The following is an 18,801-nucleotide window of genomic DNA, read 5'->3' on the forward strand; positions in this document are numbered from 1 at the left end:
TTTGGGCTCTTTTCATACTTTGGCTATTGTTGATAGTGCTGCTATAAACATTGGGGTGCATGTGCCATTTTGAAACAGCATACCTGTATCCCTTGAATAAATACCTAGTAGTGCAATTGATGGGTCGTAGGGTAGTTCTAGTTTCAGTTTTTTGAGGAACCTCTATACTGTTTTCCAGAGTGGCTGTACCAGTTTGCATTTCTGTAAGTCATCTTTTTTACTAATGAATTGCAACAGACACAACATGAGCTTACTTGACCTTCAACAAACATAGATAGAATAAATTCCATATTTAATGCTATTAACTCTAAATACAGGTCTATCTTAATTAAACCAACAAACTTAAATTAGTTTAAATACCAAATATGTTCCACCTGTGTCCACTTAAAAGTCAATCACTTGTTCCCCATTGTCTGGTTTTACCCGGGACACCAGGGCAGGAATCTGAAATGGGCCATCCAAGTGGGTGTGCTTTGCTTATCTTGTTCATATCACTGGTGGGAGGAGAAGCCAATGGTGCCTGAAGTACTGAGGATGGTATAGGAACTAGTTATGCAGGCTGCACCCAAGGTGGTGCAGAAAGAGGGGGTCGAAAGGCAGAAGAGGTGAAATCCCAGCAGAAGGCAGAGAAGGATTTCTGGTTCTAAACCTTGTCAGCTGGGGCAGAGGAACAGATGCCATGTTTTTTGTCACCAAAGTGGAAATCTGGAAACTATGTAGCGCTGGAGCTGACAGGGAATTTCCCCGAAACAAATGGAGTTTTGGCAGCTGCTTGGGAAGAGTCCTTAAAGTCCTTTTTCTGAGGTAGACTAACCATACTTGCCTCCAATTACATCCCTTAACCTGGAAAATGAATGAGGGAGAGGCCCCCACATCTATTACAGGGAAGAACAGACAAAGAGTCAACAGTGTCAGGAATGGCCTGTGTTTCCTCCAGTGTTCTATTAGGAGGAGGCCTGTTTAGCCATCCATTATGTCAGGAGGGAGTTTACTAGCCAAACTCATTTGGGCAATGAATTCTGCAAGAGACTTTTTGTTCTGGGTCCTAATTTGGACCCGTAAAGGACTGGACCTAGGGTATCTCTATCCATTGGCTCTGCCTACTAAGGCCATGCAGTGTTACAGGAGATCAGTCCTTTCTACATTTTTCAAGCTAAATTGTTTCCAGTGGTTAAAAAGGCATCCCAAGGGAGAATCCATGGGGGTTGAGGAGAAGCTCCTGTGCTTCTCCTAGGGAGAAAAGTAGAAAGAAAAGAGAGGGAGGGTCCATTACTCCTCGACTCCCCCCAACTCCCTGGTGGTGTCCCCCACACAGGATATGTCAGCGGCTCCTGGTGTCAAAGAGACCCAAGGCATCCCTTGAATGAAGTCGCTATGATCACCACTGACTAAGGACCCGAGGAGGGATGCTAGTGTCCCCCAACTTGCCTACTGCATTCGAGATTACAGAATGGACCGTATGGACCAAAATACCCTACCGTGAAGCCTGTGGCCTAAAAGGCCATGCCTCGAACAACATGTCCTGATGGGTCATGCTCTGATTATCTAGTCTGTGAAGAGCATGCTGGGGGGGCTGAGATTTAGTTTCTTGAAGAACCAACCCTTTTTAACCCATGGAAAACACTGGAAAAGTTTTACAAGGGGAAATTACCCAGTTTTATAACTTAAGTAGTAATTAGTAGAGGACACTGACGGAAAATGGTAAAGGCAGAAATCCATCATGATCTAAGTGACATCCCAACACTTATAGTCTGTGCAGCCAACTTCCTAGAAAATAGTCCCTAGTTGGATTTTAATTCAATTGGGTACTGGTTTTGGCCGGCTGTCAGTGGAGGTCCTGTCACCAGAAGTGGCTAGACCAGAGATATGGAGGGGATCATGTTAGACCAAAGAGGAGGAAACGTCACAAGGGAGTCTTAGGAGTGGCAGGCATCCTGGTGACTTAGGTGGCTGTCCTGTGCCACAGGCAGACAACTTTGTATAAGGACAGGAATAAAGAGGGGGCATCAAGTTTGTGGTTCTTATTACCACCATTCAAGCCAGGGAACTAACTTCCAGTCAAAAGGCAGGCTTTCTCTTCCCTGTAGAGTAGCCACAGGCTAGAGGATTACAGCTTGAACAATCAATGTGAAAATGTTCCAATAAGACCATCCTCTTCAAACACCTCTGAAATGAGAGTAAAGGAGGAAAAGAGAAAGTATACTCACCATATTTGCACAGGCTCAGAGTCCAGATGAAAAGACTCATAGCCCCATGTTGGGTGCCATATGATGAATTTTGGGGTGATGGTGGGGGATGGAGTCAATAACCAAGAAAGAATTATTAAAGTTGTCTTTGGTGCAAAAAGGTGATTTTATTAAAGCACTGGGACAGGACCTGTGGGCAGAACTGCACTGGCGTCATGACTCATATTTCCTCGGGCTGGCATAAGCAAAGTATCTAACATATTTTGAAAGCAAGGTTTCCAGGACCTTGAGGGGCTAGCTGTTGCTAGGGAAACATCATTTATTACTGTTTAATAAAACTTCAGTCATGAGACCCTTCAAATGTATATCAAGGGCCATATGCTGGAGCATGACTGCCAGGATGTATCTTGGTAGGATATATATGTGCTGCACTGGCAGCATTTCTTGTTTTTTAAATTCACGTTAGTTAACATATAGTGGTGTATTGGTTTCAGGAGTATAATTCAGTGATTCATGACTTACACAACACCCAGAGGTCATCACAGCAAGTGCCCTCCTTAATGCTAATCACCCACTTAGCCCATTGCTCCCCTCCAGCAACTTTTTATCTTTTCTATTTTTCCTTGCCTTCTCCTCTGTTCATCTGATGTTTTTTCTTAAATTCCACATGAGTGAAGTCAAATATTTCTTTCTCTGACTGACTTATTTTGCTTAGCATGATACACTCTAATTCCATCTATGTTGCTGTAAATGGCAAGATTTCATCAATATTTTTATTGGTGATATTCTATTGTATATATACACTGCTAGTATTTTTGTGAGACAGTACTCTATGGCTGTTGCGCTCCTCATTTGTTTTCCTGGGTTTATCAACAATTAAATACTTTAACCCATGTCATTTGCCTTTTTTTTATTCCTAAGTCATTTCTTACAAACCCTGAATGATAAGGCAATATCCGTTCCTATCCCCTACACAGAAAGAGCAAGCTTGCTTATGACAATAGAAAAATAAATGGAATTCCCACGCTCACTGTCCTTCAGTTGTTACATAAATAGTACACCTGTGACATCCACAAATACCCCTTCATATCATTTCTGTAGATTTTAGAAAGGAAATCTGCAAACTTGGGTGTTCATAGTCTTGTTCCACAGAGTTAGGTAAAGTTATTCAAATCTGTGGAACAGGATAGACCTAGCTCAGATCTAAACACGAAGTTTAGAATATGATCTCTGAAATGTACATACTTAGTAAAAACTTGAGCTCTGAACTTTACAGGATGTATGTATATTTCAGTAAATATATTTACCAAAAAAATAAAATAAAATAAAAAGACTGGTGTCTAAGTATCACCCATATTCAAGACCCTTCATGGAAACAGTAAGGCAAGAAGCAGAAAGCAAAAATAAGGCCTCTATAATGTTTTGCTTGTAATTATTACACGCAGGCAGGTTTGGGGCACAAAGCACATTTTGCTAGGGATGAGATTTCCGTTTTCACTTCCTTTTTGATGATCTTGACCAACTAATCTACTCTCTAAATATTTTCTTTTCAGAATATCATTCGGGAGATATGTTTTGAAGACTTGATTATGGTAATAATTACTAACGACATCTCTATCAATAGCATATCTGCAGTCTTCCATGGATTTCTGCTAGTAGTTAGTTACAAACAAGGAACAAATTACAAAGCGAAATAACCATTTACGTAAAGTTTTGTACGTATATATACACACATGTATAGGTACATATATACACATGTTACACCATGGTGAAGTGGGAAGCATCCCAGAAATACAAGCTTGTTTACACATTATGAAAATCAATTAAAGAAATATATTAATAAAGTACAAAATCCACATGGTCATCTCAATATATCAAGCGTAATGTATTGGACTTTCCTCTTATTCATCAGGGCAAGGGGCCCTGAATCACTGAATCCTGTACAATTACCCCTTCTTCCCACCTCTGCGCCCCCAGGCACGGGCATCAGTACAGAGATCGTTGTTTATGAATGCACGGAGGGAAACGGTGACCCCAAAGTGTGCCTTGCTGATCGTCCACATACAGTGGAAAAGTCAGTGCTCAGTCTCAGCACCTCTTTATGGAGGTCTATCTCTCTCCTCTCCATTACGTAATTTAGGACTGGTGGCGTTTTCATCCGTATTAGCCGCCTGGGCAGATTCGAAATAAAACAAAACCGAGCGATGCAAGTGAAACTGTCATAGCGATGCCGCTGCGTCACAACACGCGATTAATCCTTTCTTCTAAATATGTAGTTACCCTTCTGTCCATTTTGCCTCACCCGTTCAAGCCACCCACTGTACCAACAGATTCCCAGTTTCAATATGCCCCCTTTTCCTTAGTCTGGCTCGTACTCGACCTAGCTCTTTCCCTAAGGCGGTCTAGAACCAAAGAAGGTTGGAGAGCCGCGTTGTAGCCCATACTGAGGGTGGTGCGACAGCTAATGACCCGACGGCTGCCTTTATTCTGCGATCTGTCCCGTTTTTACCTCAGACCTTCCGGACCAAGAATTATCAACCAGAACGACACACCCGGATTGGCGCAAGGATTTCTTAATTCCGGTGAAATGAAGGGAAAACGGGTGGGGCTAAAGGGAGAAAGCCGGAAGAGCTGAGGGAAAAGAGGCTGGGCTGAAGTCGGGGGAGGGCCGAGGGGCGGGACTTGGAAAGGACCGAGGGGCGGGACTTGGAAAGAGCCCGGGTCTTCTAGGTTCTAACTGGCGCTGGGGCTGGTGGGAGTCTGCGCCTGTTCGGTTGCCGCTGGCTCGGCGGGTTGGTTTTTTGGTTTTTTTTTTTTTTGGTTCGGCGGATCCGCCATATTGAAGAGGACCGGCCTAGAAGACTGCTGAGTCCCAACCTCCCCGCACCCCGCCCTTTAGGGGCTTTCTTGAGTCCAGCCCCTTTCAGGCTCAAACGGCTACTAGGCCTTTCGGGAGCTCGCCGCGGCTGCAGCCTCTCCCACACGGGAGGCGGCCGCCTCAACACCTGGTGTCGGTGTCGGCGTCGGGAGCAAAGAGTCGCGGTGGAAAGACCAGGCCTGGATCTAGGAACGGTGAAACCAGCCTTGCAGTAGGACTAAAAGGTGACGCAAGACGAACGCACCACCTGGAGCTTATCTAAACCCAGCGAGAGACCCTGCCGGAGGGGGAAAAAATTAGGTAAGAGAACCACAGCGTACGTTGAACGGAGTGGGTGGTTTTTTCCTCAGCGCCGAAGTCCCAAGCATGGCTGTAGCGGGTTTTTCTTTTTGTTTTTGCCAGACTTGGGATTCAGCATTGCCGCTCCTTGCTGTTTTCGCATACTCTGGTTTCAGGGTAAAGTAACGGTGTCGTACAGTGAATACCTGCTCCTTTCCGGACCCACAGCAGGATTTGAAAGAGAATTCACGAACTAGGGGCGTTCGAGTAGGCGTTTGAGTATGTTTCTTTTTCTAGCCAAACCCATCGGCCCCGCCATTCTCCGCACAGGGTAGGCGCTCGGTAGTGAGTGCCAAGCCGGCTCTAGAATCATGTCGGTTTGGGGGAGGTAAGGGAAAATGGCTGACGGCTCTGACGCCTCCCCCAACCCCCTCCTTCCCCAACGTTTACTGTAGTCCCCTATTTGTACTACGGGTATAAACGCTCTCGATTATTGGATTTATATAGTACAGATTCAAGATCCCAAGCGGGTCTCCTCGCCAGACTCGACATCAAACGCCTCACTGAGGTGCAGTGATTGGGATTTACAGCTAGGCCACAGTTATTCCTGGCTATTGGGGTTACGTTTTTCCCTTTCTGCAGTGGCCAGAGACCGTGGGACAGTTTTTGCCTTCTCCCTTCTTTCAAAGTGTTGAGAGCTAACGGACAGTGAACGATGTCTTCACGGAAATGTCGATTCCACGTTAGCTTTTACGTGTTTGTTTTTAGCTTTTAATGTAGAAAGAGCGTTTTTGAGTTGGTTAGTAAAATCTCATTGTGATTTCGTATACGGATTTTTTATTATAAAATGTTAATTTGGGGTTATAGAATACATTTAGTATTCTGTGGAAAGTACGGTTCATTGAGACCATTTATGCTATTGTGTGGATTTCCTTTATTACGCTAGTTGAGTATTCCCATTGTGCAGTTTGTCCCACAGGTCTTTACAACTGAATAGTTTTTAAAAATAGTTTCTGAATTCAGTTTACCGGTTGTAAATGTGGGTTAAATTATTCATCTTGTAATTTTTAAGGGGGGTGTACACTGTAGTATTTTCTTACTAGGAAATAGGTTCATTTTGTAAATGCGCTTAACATTTATATACTTAACGCTTTAAAAAAATAAGTTTAGGTTCTTTGATCAGGAAACATTCGGTAAATGTGTTCTTGCAACTTATCACTACCAATTACATTGTGAATAAGAGAAAACTATAGGTTAAGGTGGCTATCTTAAACCCTATTTTTGGAGTGACTTAAAACTGAGCGTAGGCTGTTATATTTTCCTTGCTGTCCTAATTTAACGGTCATTTTTGCCTAAACAAAACTGGAAAGTTGAAAAACATGTTATACAAAGAGGTCAGCATTATTTTTCTCAATTCAGAAACATGCCTGTAGTTTCAACTTAAACACTAAAAATTTTGTTCCAGTGTCTGGAAACATGGAAAGCGTAAGGTACTTGCAGTTAGTGTTCCAAGGATCACTTGAGATTTTTTTTTTTGTTTCATGAATTTAAAAATAATATTTTTAGATTTAAGTATTCAGTTTTTACATGAATGTGTAACATTATATTGTTTTAATGTTTACTTTCTTTTATTGGTTTATGCTAAAAATACTTGGTCTAACTTACAGGTAATTTCTGTAGCCACTAACCAGCAAACAAGTAATTTCTACCTTAAGACACATTACTGAACAGAAATTGTCAAATAGTATTTACCAATACTTTTTTTTTTCTGGGATTCTGAAATACATTTTCAATATATAGGTAAGAAACATTTGGTATCTATTTCAGACTTTTTTCTTTGATGAGGTATTTATAATGCAGCTTATGGTTATTGAAACTGGATGTTTGCCAAGAAATTAAGCATTTAGTTGTTATTTAGCTGAACAGATACTTACTTTTTTTAGCTTTCTAATACTTTTACCTTTGTTTCAAAATTTAATGTGGAAACCATCCTTTGCCTACACTGAATTAAAGATAATTTTCTTAATAAGAACTTTTTCTTGCTTTGATATATATACTTTAAAGGGTATGCACTTATAAAGTGAAAAGGCAATTATGTCTTGGTTATCATGTAAATTTTTCTGCAGCTTTTTTGAGGTGTAATTTTTACATACTATAAGATTTATTCCTTTTTTATTCAATTTAGAAATAGGAAAACAGTACCCAATTCCATTTTTAAAATTTTTACATCACCCTAGTTCCTCCTGATCATTAGCTTTTATCTTATTCCCTTCCTCTGTAGCCACAGTCAATTTCTAATCTTTGTATCTCTATAGATTTGCTTGAGTATTTCATATGTGATCATGTAATATTTATTCTTTATATCTGGCTGCTTTCACCTAGGTAATGTTTTTGAGATTCATTCATACTGTATTGCGGCTCTATTTAATACGGACCTAAAGCTGGTAGGGACATTACAAGTTTTGGTGGTACATGAATAGTATAGGTACATGCCTAGGAGCAAAATTGGTGCATTGTGAATTTATGTTTAGCTTAAGAAACTTCCAACTCATTTCCAAAGTGTTGTTATTCCTACCAGCAGTTTATAAGTTTTGTAGTTCTCTGTGTGTATCCTGACTTTTGGTTACACCCACTTTAGTGGATGTGCAGTAATATCATGTGGTTTTAATTTGCATTTGCCAATTGGGTAATGATGATGTATGCTCACTGGCTGTTTGTAGATCTTTAGAGAAATGTGTATTCATACTGTGCCTTTTTTAAAAATTAATATCTAATTTTTTCTGTTTAGGTTATATCTTTTATTTGACATGACGTGCAATATTTTCTGGTAGTAGTATGTTATCTCTTTGCTTAATGGCATCTTTGAAGTGCAGATTGTTTCTTTTTTCTTATTTTTTAAATTTACATCCTAGTTAGTTAGCATATAGTACAGCAGAGTGTTCAGGAGTAAATTCCTTAATGCCTCTAAGCCATTTACCCCATTCCCCCCCCCCACCTCCCCTCCAGCAACCCTGTTTGTTCCCTACATTTAAGAGTCCTTTTGTTTTGCCCCCTTACTGTTTATTTGTTATTTTTGCTTCCCATCTCTTGTGTTTGTCTGTTTTGTATCTTAAATTTCTCATATGAGTGAAATCATAATGATATTTGTCTTTGACTAATTTCATGTAGCATAATACCCTCTAGTTTGATCCACGTCCTTGCAAATGGCAAGGTTTCATTCTTTTTGATTGCCGACTAATACCCTATTGTATAAATATACTACATTATCTTTCTCCATTCATCCATCGATGGACATTTCGGCTCTTTCCATACTTTGGTTATTGTCAGTAGCACTGCTGTAAACATTGGGGTGCATGTGCCCCTTCGAAACAGCACACCTGTATTCCTTGGAATAATACCTGTTAGTGCAATTGCTGGGTTGTAGAGTAGTTTTTTTATTTTTTTAAGAACCTTCATACTGGTTTTCCAGAGTGGCTGCCTCAGTTTGCATTCCCTCCAGCAGCGCAAAAGAGATCCTCTTTCTCTGAATCCTTACCAACATCTGGGGTTGCCTGAGTTGTTAATGTTAGCTATTCTGACTGGTGTGAGGTGGTATCTTATTGTGGTTTTAATTTGTATTTCCCTGAGGATGAATGATGTTGAGCATTTTTTCCCGTATTGGCCATCTGGATGTCTTTGAAGAAGTGTCTATTCATGTCTTTTGCCCATTTCATCACTGGATTATTTGTTCTTTGGGTGTTGACTTTTATGGATTTTGGATACTAATCCTTTATCTGATATGTCATTTGCAAATATCTTCTTCTGTTCCAGTTGCCTGTTAGTTTTTTTGATTGTTTCCTTCGCTGTGGAGAAGTTTTTATTTTGATGAGGTCCCAATAGTTCTTTTTGCTTTTGTTTTCCCTTGTCTCCCGAGACATGTTGAGTAAGAAGTTGCTGTGGCCAAGGTCATAGAGGTTTTTGCCTGCTTTCTTCTAGAGGATTTTGATGGCTTCCTGTCTTAAGTTTAGGTCTTTTATCCATTTTGAGTTTATTTTTGTGTGTGGTGTAAGAAAGTGGTCCAGGTTCATTCTTCTGCATGTTGCTGTCCAGTTTTCCCAGCACCACTTGCTGAAGAGACTGTCTTTATTCCATTGGATATTCTTTCCTGTTTTGTCAAAGATTAGTTGGCCGTACATTTGTGCGTCCATTTCTGGGTTCTCTAATGTATTCCATTGTAATGACTGTCTGTTTTTGTGCCAGTATCTTACTGTCTTGATGATTACAGCTCGAAGCTCGAGATTGTGATGCCTCCAGTTTTGGTTTTCTTTTTCAAGATTGCTTTGTCTATCCAGGGTCTCTTCTGGTTCCATACAAATTTTGGGATTGTTTGTTCCAGTTCTGTGAAGAATGCTGGTGCTATTATTTTGATAGGAATTGCTGACGTGCAAGTGTTTTTAATTTTGTTGAAATTGTTTATTGTAATTTTTTATTTTTGTTTGTGGTTTTTCTAAGAAATCTTACATAACTAGATCACAAAGATTCACTTACAGTTTTCTCAAAGGATTTTATATTTAAAGTAGTTAACTTTTTGGTGTGCAGTTCATTTTGAATTAACTTTGTGTATTACAAGAATTAGAGATCTAAATTCATTTTTGCTGGTGGACATTCAATTCTGTCCTTTTAGTTAGTTGAAAAGACTTTCTTTTCCAATGAAGTCTTGATTCCCTTGTTGGGAACTATTTGACATGTTGAAAAAGGCTTATAATTAAGGGTTCATTTCAGGATTGTCAACTCTGTACTGTTGAACTATGCCTGTCCTTTTTATTTCAAATGAGAACAGCCTTCAAAACTTTTTTAGTTGTGGTAAAGTACACATAAAATTAAGCATCCTAATTCATTATGAATTATGAATTCATAATTAATTCACTAATTCTTCAGTATTAAAAATAACCACATATTTTTGCAGCCATCATGAAGTTAATACTTTCATGTTAACCTTCATTACATTTTTACTTCTCACTTCTTTATTACAGTTGTTAATAGATTTTTGTGTTTTTCATTCTTTCAATACTTGAGTAATAGATTTTTAGCTTTCATTTTTTTCTTTCAGTGTTGTGTCCTCAAATGTCATTGTCTTAATTATTTGAACAGACCCTGACATTAATGTTTGGGAAAGGGTTAATGCAGAGGTGTTTTTTTTTTCTCAACCGTGATAGCACATTATAGTCACTTGGGGAACTTTGGAATAATACTGGTACTCAGTGTTCATTGCACCATTACCTCATCCTCCTATTTAATTTGTCTGATATAGAGTTAGATAAGCGATCTTTAAAATCACTGTGGATAAAAATTACTAGGTTGTTATTTTTAATCATGCAGTTCTAAATCTGTTAGATAAATAAGAGCGTGGCTTTTTTTGTTTTTGTTTTTATTTCATTTTTAAGTAAGCCCTTACCCAACATAGGGCTCAGACTTAATAACCCCAAGATCAGGAGTCTCATGCTGGCTACCAGCTGACCCAGCTAGGTGCACAGAACACTACTTTTTATGTTGATAACTTAATACCAAAGTCATTTGAGTTCTAATTATGTTTTTATTAGCATTTTGTATTACTTTACATAGATATTTCTATAGCTAGATGTGAAAATTGAGACGTAATAGGCTCAACTAGTAGTAATTAGAGCCACCGTACCTGTCATTGCCAATGTTCTATAATCACTGATTATATGTGCTTTTACATATTTAAACATTGAAATTTGCCTTGCTTTAAATCTCAGAATAGGCTTAGGTTTGATTAAAAATTTTGGCTTGTAATTTTGTTTCAAAGATTAAATATTCGGCTATATAACAAGTGGTTAGCCACAGAAATTTTAAATTGCAGTGAATAAAGTTCTCTTTCATTTACCTCCCAAAATATGCTGGACTTTTTTTTTTTTTTTTTTTAATGTTTTTGTTTATTTTTGAGACAGAACATGAGCAGGGGAGGGTTAGAGAGAGAAGGAGACACAGAATCCGAAGCAGGCTCCAGGCTCTGAGCTGTCAGCACTGAGCCTGACACGACGTTCCAATTCATAGACTGTGAGATCATGACCTGAGCCGAAGTCGGATGCCCAAATGACTGAGCCACCCAGGTACCCTGGTAGATTTTAATTCTTTAAAAATGTTTTAAAACGGGCGCCTGGGTGTCTCAGTCAGTCATCTATTCACAGATGAATTCTTACTACTTAACAGGTGATCCTAACGTATTAGAAATAGATTATGAATTTCTCACACCATTCAGTAATTTTGTTATTTTGCCATTAGGCAGCAGTATCTTCTTTTGAGTGTTTGGTGTTAGTAGTGGTATCAGAAATCGCACACCCAAACTCACAGATAGCTTTTCTCCAGAAACCTATTTTTTATTAAGTAGTTAATTTTATGAGGCTAGATAATTTTTCCAGCTTTCGTTTTCTTTTTTTTTTTTTTTTTTTTTTTTTTTTTTTTTTTAATTTTTTTTTTCAACGTTTATTCATTTTTGGAACAGAGAGAGACAGAGCATGAACGGGGGAAGGGGCAGAGAGAGAGGGAGACACAGAATCAGAAACAGGCTCCAGGCTCCGAGCCATCAGCCCAGAGCCTGACGCGGGGCTCGAACTCACGGACCGCAAGATCGTGACCTGGCTGAAGTCGGACGCTTAACCGACTGCGCCACCCAGGCGCCCCCCAGCTTTCGTTTTCTGTCATTTTATTCTGCCTCAATAAATGTGCTATGATTAAAGTTAAATGTGATGGTGTTAAACTATTGGGATTTTTGCAACTCTTTTCAGTTTAAAAAAGTTACCAAAAAAATCATTCTGAACTTTAGCCTTCCCCAGTGCAATGTAAGTGTCAACTATAGTAGAACGGGATTCTTTTTATGTATTGGCTTTAGGAATAATTTTGGAGAAGTCATCACAATTTGTGTTTGGGTGATGTATTCTGGCATGATTCTTCTTCCCTTCAGTATGTGTGCTCTTATTAGTTGTCTTCATGTATATGTGTGCTGTTCTGATTTTGTTTTAATTTGTTTTGTTGAGGTGCTTTTGGGGTAATGTCTTCCTTCAGTGGCATCTATGTGATTAAGATTCTCTAAGGCACTGATATTTCTAGCATTGGAAAGTGTCTGGCAACAATAGCCAAATTATGGAAAGAGCCTAAATGTCCATCAACTGATGAATGGATAAAGAAATTGTGGTTTATATACACAATGGAGTACTGCGTGGCAATGAGAAAGAATGAAATATGGCCCTTTGTAGCAACGTGTATGGAACTGGGGAGTGTGATGCTAAGTGAAATAAGCCATACAGAGAAAGACAGATACCATATGTTTTCACTCTTATGTGGATCCTGAGAAACTTAACAGAAACCCATGGGGGAGGGGAAGGAAAAAAGAAAGAGGTTAGAGTGGGAGAGAGCCAAAGCATAAGAGACTCTTAAAAACTGCGAACAAACCGAGGGTTGATGGGGGATGGGAGGGAGGGGAGGGTGGGTGATGGGTATTGAGGAGGGCAGCTTTTGGGATGAGCACTGGGTGTTGTATGGAAACCAATTTGACAATAAATTTCATATATTAAAAAAAATTATTATGTGTCATAGTGTGGGCCTCCTTGGTTTCATCATGTTTGGAACTCTGTGCTTCTTGTCCTAGATGTCTGTTTTCTTCCCTAGTTTTGGAAAGTCTTCAGTTATCTTTTCTTTAAATACTTTTTGTACCCCTTTTCCTTCTTGTGGAATCCCTATTATGTGGATAGCTGCAGTCGTCACACAAAGGGGAAATTTGGACACAGAAACAGACCCACAGAGAGATGATATAAAGACATAAGAAGATGGGGCGCCTGGGTGGCGCAGTCGGTTAAGCGTCCGACTTCAGCCAGGTCACGATCTCGCGGTCCGTGAGTTCGAGCCCCACGTCGGGCTCTGGGCTGATGGCTCAGAGCCTGGAGCCTGTTTCCGATTCTGTGTCTCCCTCTCTCTCTGCCCCTCCCCCATTCATGCTCTGTCTCTCTCTGTCCCAAAAATAAATAAACGTTGAAAAAAAATTAAAAAAAAAATGAAAATTAAGTTCAAAATTTTCATTAGTTTAAGTACATTTCAGTTTAATAAGGTTTTCTAATGTCATTTGCCCTTAAAAAATTTTTTTAAACGTTTATTTATTTTTGAGAGAACTAGAGTGTGAGTGGGGAAGGGGCAGGGAGAGTGAGAGACCTAGAGTCTGAAACAGACTCCATGGTTTGAGCTGTCAGCACAGAGCACGACATGGGGCTCGAACCCATGAACTATGAGCTCATGACCTCAGCCAAAGTTGTACACTTAACTGACTGAGCCACCCAGGTGCCCTTCTAATGTCCTTTGCCTTTACTTACTGTTCTCCTAGAAGTTAGGTATGTGCCATTTGTTCATTCTACCGTGGAGACATTGTTTTCATGTTCCTTATTTCCGTGTCATATAGTTTTCACCAATCCTCAAATACTGCTCAAAACTAGCTTCGTGAACTTAATTTTCGTATAGGTTTCTAACATATTTCCTGCCATAAAAATCACACACACAACAAAAACCCCTCTCATATCCTCCATTTATGTTGACTTTCTGGGTTCTTCATGTATGCCTTAGGCTTACAAGTTAGCAACTTTACACTGTTTCTTTGGGAATGTTTTCCTTGTGATTTTTGATGTCAGTTACTTTTCATCTTTAATGACTGAGGTTTATGGGATGGTTTACATAGAACTATAAAGTGGTCTCTGGCTCTTTTAAATCTTTTTAAAAGGTGTCTTCCTCATTTTTCTAAGGAGACAGTTCTGATTTGGAGATTTAGTTTCTCTTTTTAATCTGTGAACTGAGATGTATTATGTTTGCATGTAGAATAATCTCATTTAATCACTTAATAGGTTTATTATATTATTCCATTTATGAGAAACAGGCAGACTAGCAAGCAGTAAATGACTCCTTAAATATTTCATGTAATTCAGTATCAGAGTTTATATTAGTAGTTCTCAACTTGGGCTAAACTTGTTTCTTTATGGGATATTCAGCAATGTCTAGAGGTAGTGTTGGTTGTTGTGTTTAAAGGCAAGTTGGCATGTAGTGGATGCCAGTGAATCATTAAAGAACAAGGATGGGGGGGCGCCTGGGTGGCACAGTCGGTTGAGCGCCCGACTTCAGCCAGGTCACGATCTCGCGGTCCGTGAGTTCGAGCCCCGCGTCAGGCTCTGGGCTGATGGCTCGGAGCCTGGAGCCTGGTTCCGATTCTGTGTCTCCCTCTCTCTCTGCCCCTCCCCCGTTCATGCTCTGTCTCTCTCTGTTCCAAAAATAAATAAACGTTGAAAAAAAAAAGAACAAGGATGGTGTTAACATCTGACAGACAGTACACAGAACCAAGCAAGTTAGTATCTTCTCTCTCTGCCCATCAGCCTTCCCAAAGTTATCTGATCCAAAATGTCTATGTTGCTAAAGTTGAGAAAACTTCATCTACGGGATTATTGGTATTTCATTAAGGTCATTGTTTTAATATATTTTTTTAACATTTATTTTTGAGAGAGAGAGAGAGAGAGAGACAAAGCAAAAGCAGGGCAGGGACAGATAGAATCTGAAGCAGGCTCCAGGCTTTGAGCTGACAGCACAGAGCCCAATGCGGAGCTCATACTCACGAGCTGTGAGAACATGACCTGAGCTGAAGTTGTACACCTAACCAGCTGAGCCGCCCCAGGTATCCCAGGTTCATACCTTTTTTATTAGACTTGTGTTCCATAGATGTGTATGTGGTGAACTAAAGGGAGAAGGATTGAGTGTAAAGAATCCTAAAGTAGTAGTGTCCAAAGAATGTATCCTTTGCCACATATGAGGGGGTATTTATAATGTGAGACACATAAATATCAGCTGTTGAGATTGAGTTGCTGTTATAATAATCCTCAATGCAGGCTTAGTGGGGAAATTAGTAATGAAAAGAGAATCATGGGAAACTTCCTTGGCTTCCTTTCAGCTACATGGCACCACAGATTCCTCAAGTGTACCTCCTTTTCTGTTTCTCCTCTTCCCAAATACTCTTCAAAATTCTTACCATGCTAATTCCACTAGAATGAAGTTATTTTGACACAGCTTCCATGTAGTTTTTTATGGTTATTTATTCTTGCATTTTTTAAAAATATTTTTTTATTTATTTTTGAGACAGAGAGAGACAGAGCATGAGCAGGGGAGGGGCAGAGAGAGAGGGAGACACAGAATGTGAAGCAGGCTCCAGGCTCTGAGCTGTCAGCACAGAGCCCGACGTGGGGCTCAAACTCACGGACCATGAGATCATGACCTGAACTGAAATCAGACACTTAACCGACTGAGCCACCCAGGCGCCCCTATTTATTCTTGCATTTAACTGAACTATCTGTCATTGATGTGAATGTCCTGATGTTTCCTGTTACTTTTCCTGACTCTTGTTTTTCTGTTCAAGTGTCTTCCCTTCTCAGGTCTGATATACACTCCTGACTTCCTATGTCATCTTCAGCTACTTTATTTGAACTCCAGTAGCACTTTGTCTACTGAATTCAGTGTTTTCTGTTTCTTTTTGATACCTTTCATAATTTTGTATTTTCAGTACATTTGTACTTGATAGTCTTTTGCTTAGTAGGTGCCATTGAATACTTCAGTTTTGCTTACTTACCAACATTTGTGCAGTGATTACATAGGCTCTAAAGAATCATTACAGACTCTAAATTTATCACAGTAATATTGATTGATAAGTTAGATTTATTAATTGTTACAGAATCTAAAACAGTGCCATTATACATGCAACTTGTAGATTTTTCTGGGATGTCTCTTGAATGAAGTTGGTTTCTGAAGTGAGGCTCAATTTTTAATGATCGTATGGGATTGGTTGAGGGAATGTGGTGGTTAATACAAAGTGTTATGATGATTAAGAGACCTATTGCCATAGGTCCTCAGTCAACTAGTGAGCAAGTTATTTAACCTCACTGAAGTTACAGACTTGAACCTCACAGACTTGAACTAAATGATTGTTCTTGAATTGTGTTCATTGATTTAATACCATGCTAGTCTCTGGGAGATGTATGACTAATTTCCTCTTTAGACTGTAAATCTAATGGGCCAGATAGTAAGTGCTGTATTAAAATAGAGGTATAAAAAGTAGAATAGTAGAAGATGTGAAGGAAATCATTTCCATTTCAGGTTGTATACTGTTTGCTTGTCCTTAAAGCTGTAGGATTTGGGTGGCTGTACAGATTTGGTCAAGGACTTCCAGGGAGAATAAACATTTGAGACTGAAGAATGGAAGTGTGTGGTATATTTAGGAAAAGACTAGTAGTGGAATATGGAAAGAACACTGGGAATTATGGGATGAAGCTAGAAAGCTCATTTGAGTGAGATTAGAAGTTATTTCATGTGCCATGTTAAGGTAGTTACATTTATTTTTAAACAGTGAAATGGGCCTTTTACTTTTAGGGGAAAGAGATACTATGAAATCTGTTTTGTAGAGATGTTGGAAATTCTGGTGACTATGGAGGTTAGGTTGCAGGTAAATCAGGTTCCTATAGAACTGAGACATTTTTAGCTGTTTGGGTAAACAATGTTTGGGGACCTGTTTTAAGAAATTAAATTAAGCATTGAGATTCATAGGGCTGCTGTGGTCTGGCAGAGGTGCCCCTGATGTCACTTGGACTTTTCCTGTTACTGAGTGGAATAACAGAATATCACAAAATTTGGCAACTGATAGTTCTAGTTTAGGGTCTCCTAGAGATTGCATTCATGATGCAGTAGATAGCAGTCATCCATCGAGGGCTTGACTGGAGCTGAAGTATCCTGTGTCTATCAAAAACTTAATGACTTGGGGCAGACAACCTCAGTTTGTTGCCTTGTTGCTATTTCTGTAGTGCTGCTTCAGCTTTTTGGGGCAAATGATATCTTCCATCTTGAGAATATCCTTGTTAACAAGTAACAGTATTAATACTGCTAAAGATTATTAGAGCCTTCTGGTGAAAATAATTTTAAGAGGAATTTTAGTTTCACTCCTATGAAGAATTGAGATAAGCAGTGATTAAAGTTTGGAGTTGATGACTTTAGATAACATTTTATCTGAATTCTTTGTTGTTGTTTCTTTATTACGTTAAGAAGAGATTTTTTTAATGTATATATTTATTTATCTTGGGGAGAGTCAAGCACGCAAGCAGAAGAGAGGGTTGGTGGGACAGAGAATCTGAAACAGGCTCTATGGTGTGGTGTTAGGCTTGACAGCAGAAAGTCCGATGTGGGCTTTAACCCATGAATCACCCCAGTGACCCTGTATGTTTTATTTCTTAAGCTTGCAGTCCTCAGACCTTTTGGTTTCAAGGCTCCCTTCACACTGTAAAAGTTTTGGGAATTTCATGAAGCTTCGGTTTATGTGTGTTGTCTCTTAATATTCACCATAGTATAAATTAGAATTTGTAGGTTTAAAGTTATTTCCCATTTCATTTGAAGAATGTACAAGATCAGTTACTTACTAAATTACTTGTCAAAGATAATTGTTTTCCAAGCAGAAAGTTCTTTTACAATTTTAATAGACTTTTTAAGAACAGTTTTAGGTTTGCAGAAAAATCTCGTGGAAAATAGAGTTCCTCTAGTCCCTTCCTCAAAGATTCCTGTTGTCCACTTCTTGCACATTAATTGTAGATTTGTCACAATTAATGGACCTATATTGGTAACATTAGTGTTAAGGAAAGTCCATAGTTTATATTAAGGTTCACTTTTTGTACAGTTCTGTGGGTTATGACAAATGTATAATGTCCTATATTTGTTATCATAGTATAGTATAGTATAGAATAGTTTTAGGTCTCTCAAAACGCCTAGTGTGCCTCCTGTTCATCTCTCCTTCCCGCTCCCTGAACACTTAAGAGCTACTATCTTTTTACTGACTATAAGTTTTACTGCCTATGTATATGTTTACTTCATATACAAATTACATGTTTTACTGTCTGTGCCTTTTTCATATAGTTGGAATTATAACAGTATGGAGCTTTTTTACATAGCTTTTTTTCACTTAGTATAAATTTAAAACTTCTGCATGTCTTTTTGCTGTTTGATAATTCATTTCTATCACCAAATAATATTTTGTTGCATGAATGTACCAGTTTTTTCACCCCTTGTTTCCAGTTTTTGGCAAAAAATGAATGAGGCTGCTACAAACCTTTGTGTGTGGGTTTTTGTGTGGATATAAGTTTTCATTTGCGTAAGTATCTAGGAGTGTGATTGCTGAATTTTATGGTAAGCCTATTTTTAGCTGTGTGAGATACTGTCAAATTGGTGGACTACTGTTTTGTATTTCCAGGAATATAGAAAATTCTCTAATTAAGAGTGTAAAGCTATTTGGCATCTGGGTATGAGGGCCAAAAGATATATGTATGTATGTATGTATGTATGTATATGTGTGTGTGTGTGTGTGTGTGTGTGTGTGTGTGTGTGTGTGTGTGTGTGTGTGTGTGT

At 39.1% G+C, this 18,801-nt stretch overlaps 1 protein-coding gene across 1 annotated transcript in view; it reads left to right on the plus strand.

Moving 5' to 3' along the window:
* The first annotated feature begins 5,011 nt into the window (after positions 1-5,011).
* Positions 5,012-18,801, plus strand: part of LOC121024772 (probable ubiquitin carboxyl-terminal hydrolase FAF-X) — a 158,557-nt gene continuing 144,767 nt past the window's right edge. Inside the window, exon 1 of the mRNA XM_040466999.1 lies at positions 5,012-5,364. The gene's annotated coding sequence lies outside the window, so the exon portion shown is untranslated. The remainder of the gene's footprint in view (positions 5,365-18,801) is intronic.

This window comes from Herpailurus yagouaroundi, unplaced genomic scaffold, assembly GCF_014898765.1.
Source record: "Herpailurus yagouaroundi ecotype Mexico unplaced genomic scaffold, PumYag 67120, whole genome shotgun sequence".
NCBI classification, from domain to species: Eukaryota; Metazoa; Chordata; class Mammalia; order Carnivora; family Felidae; genus Herpailurus; species Herpailurus yagouaroundi.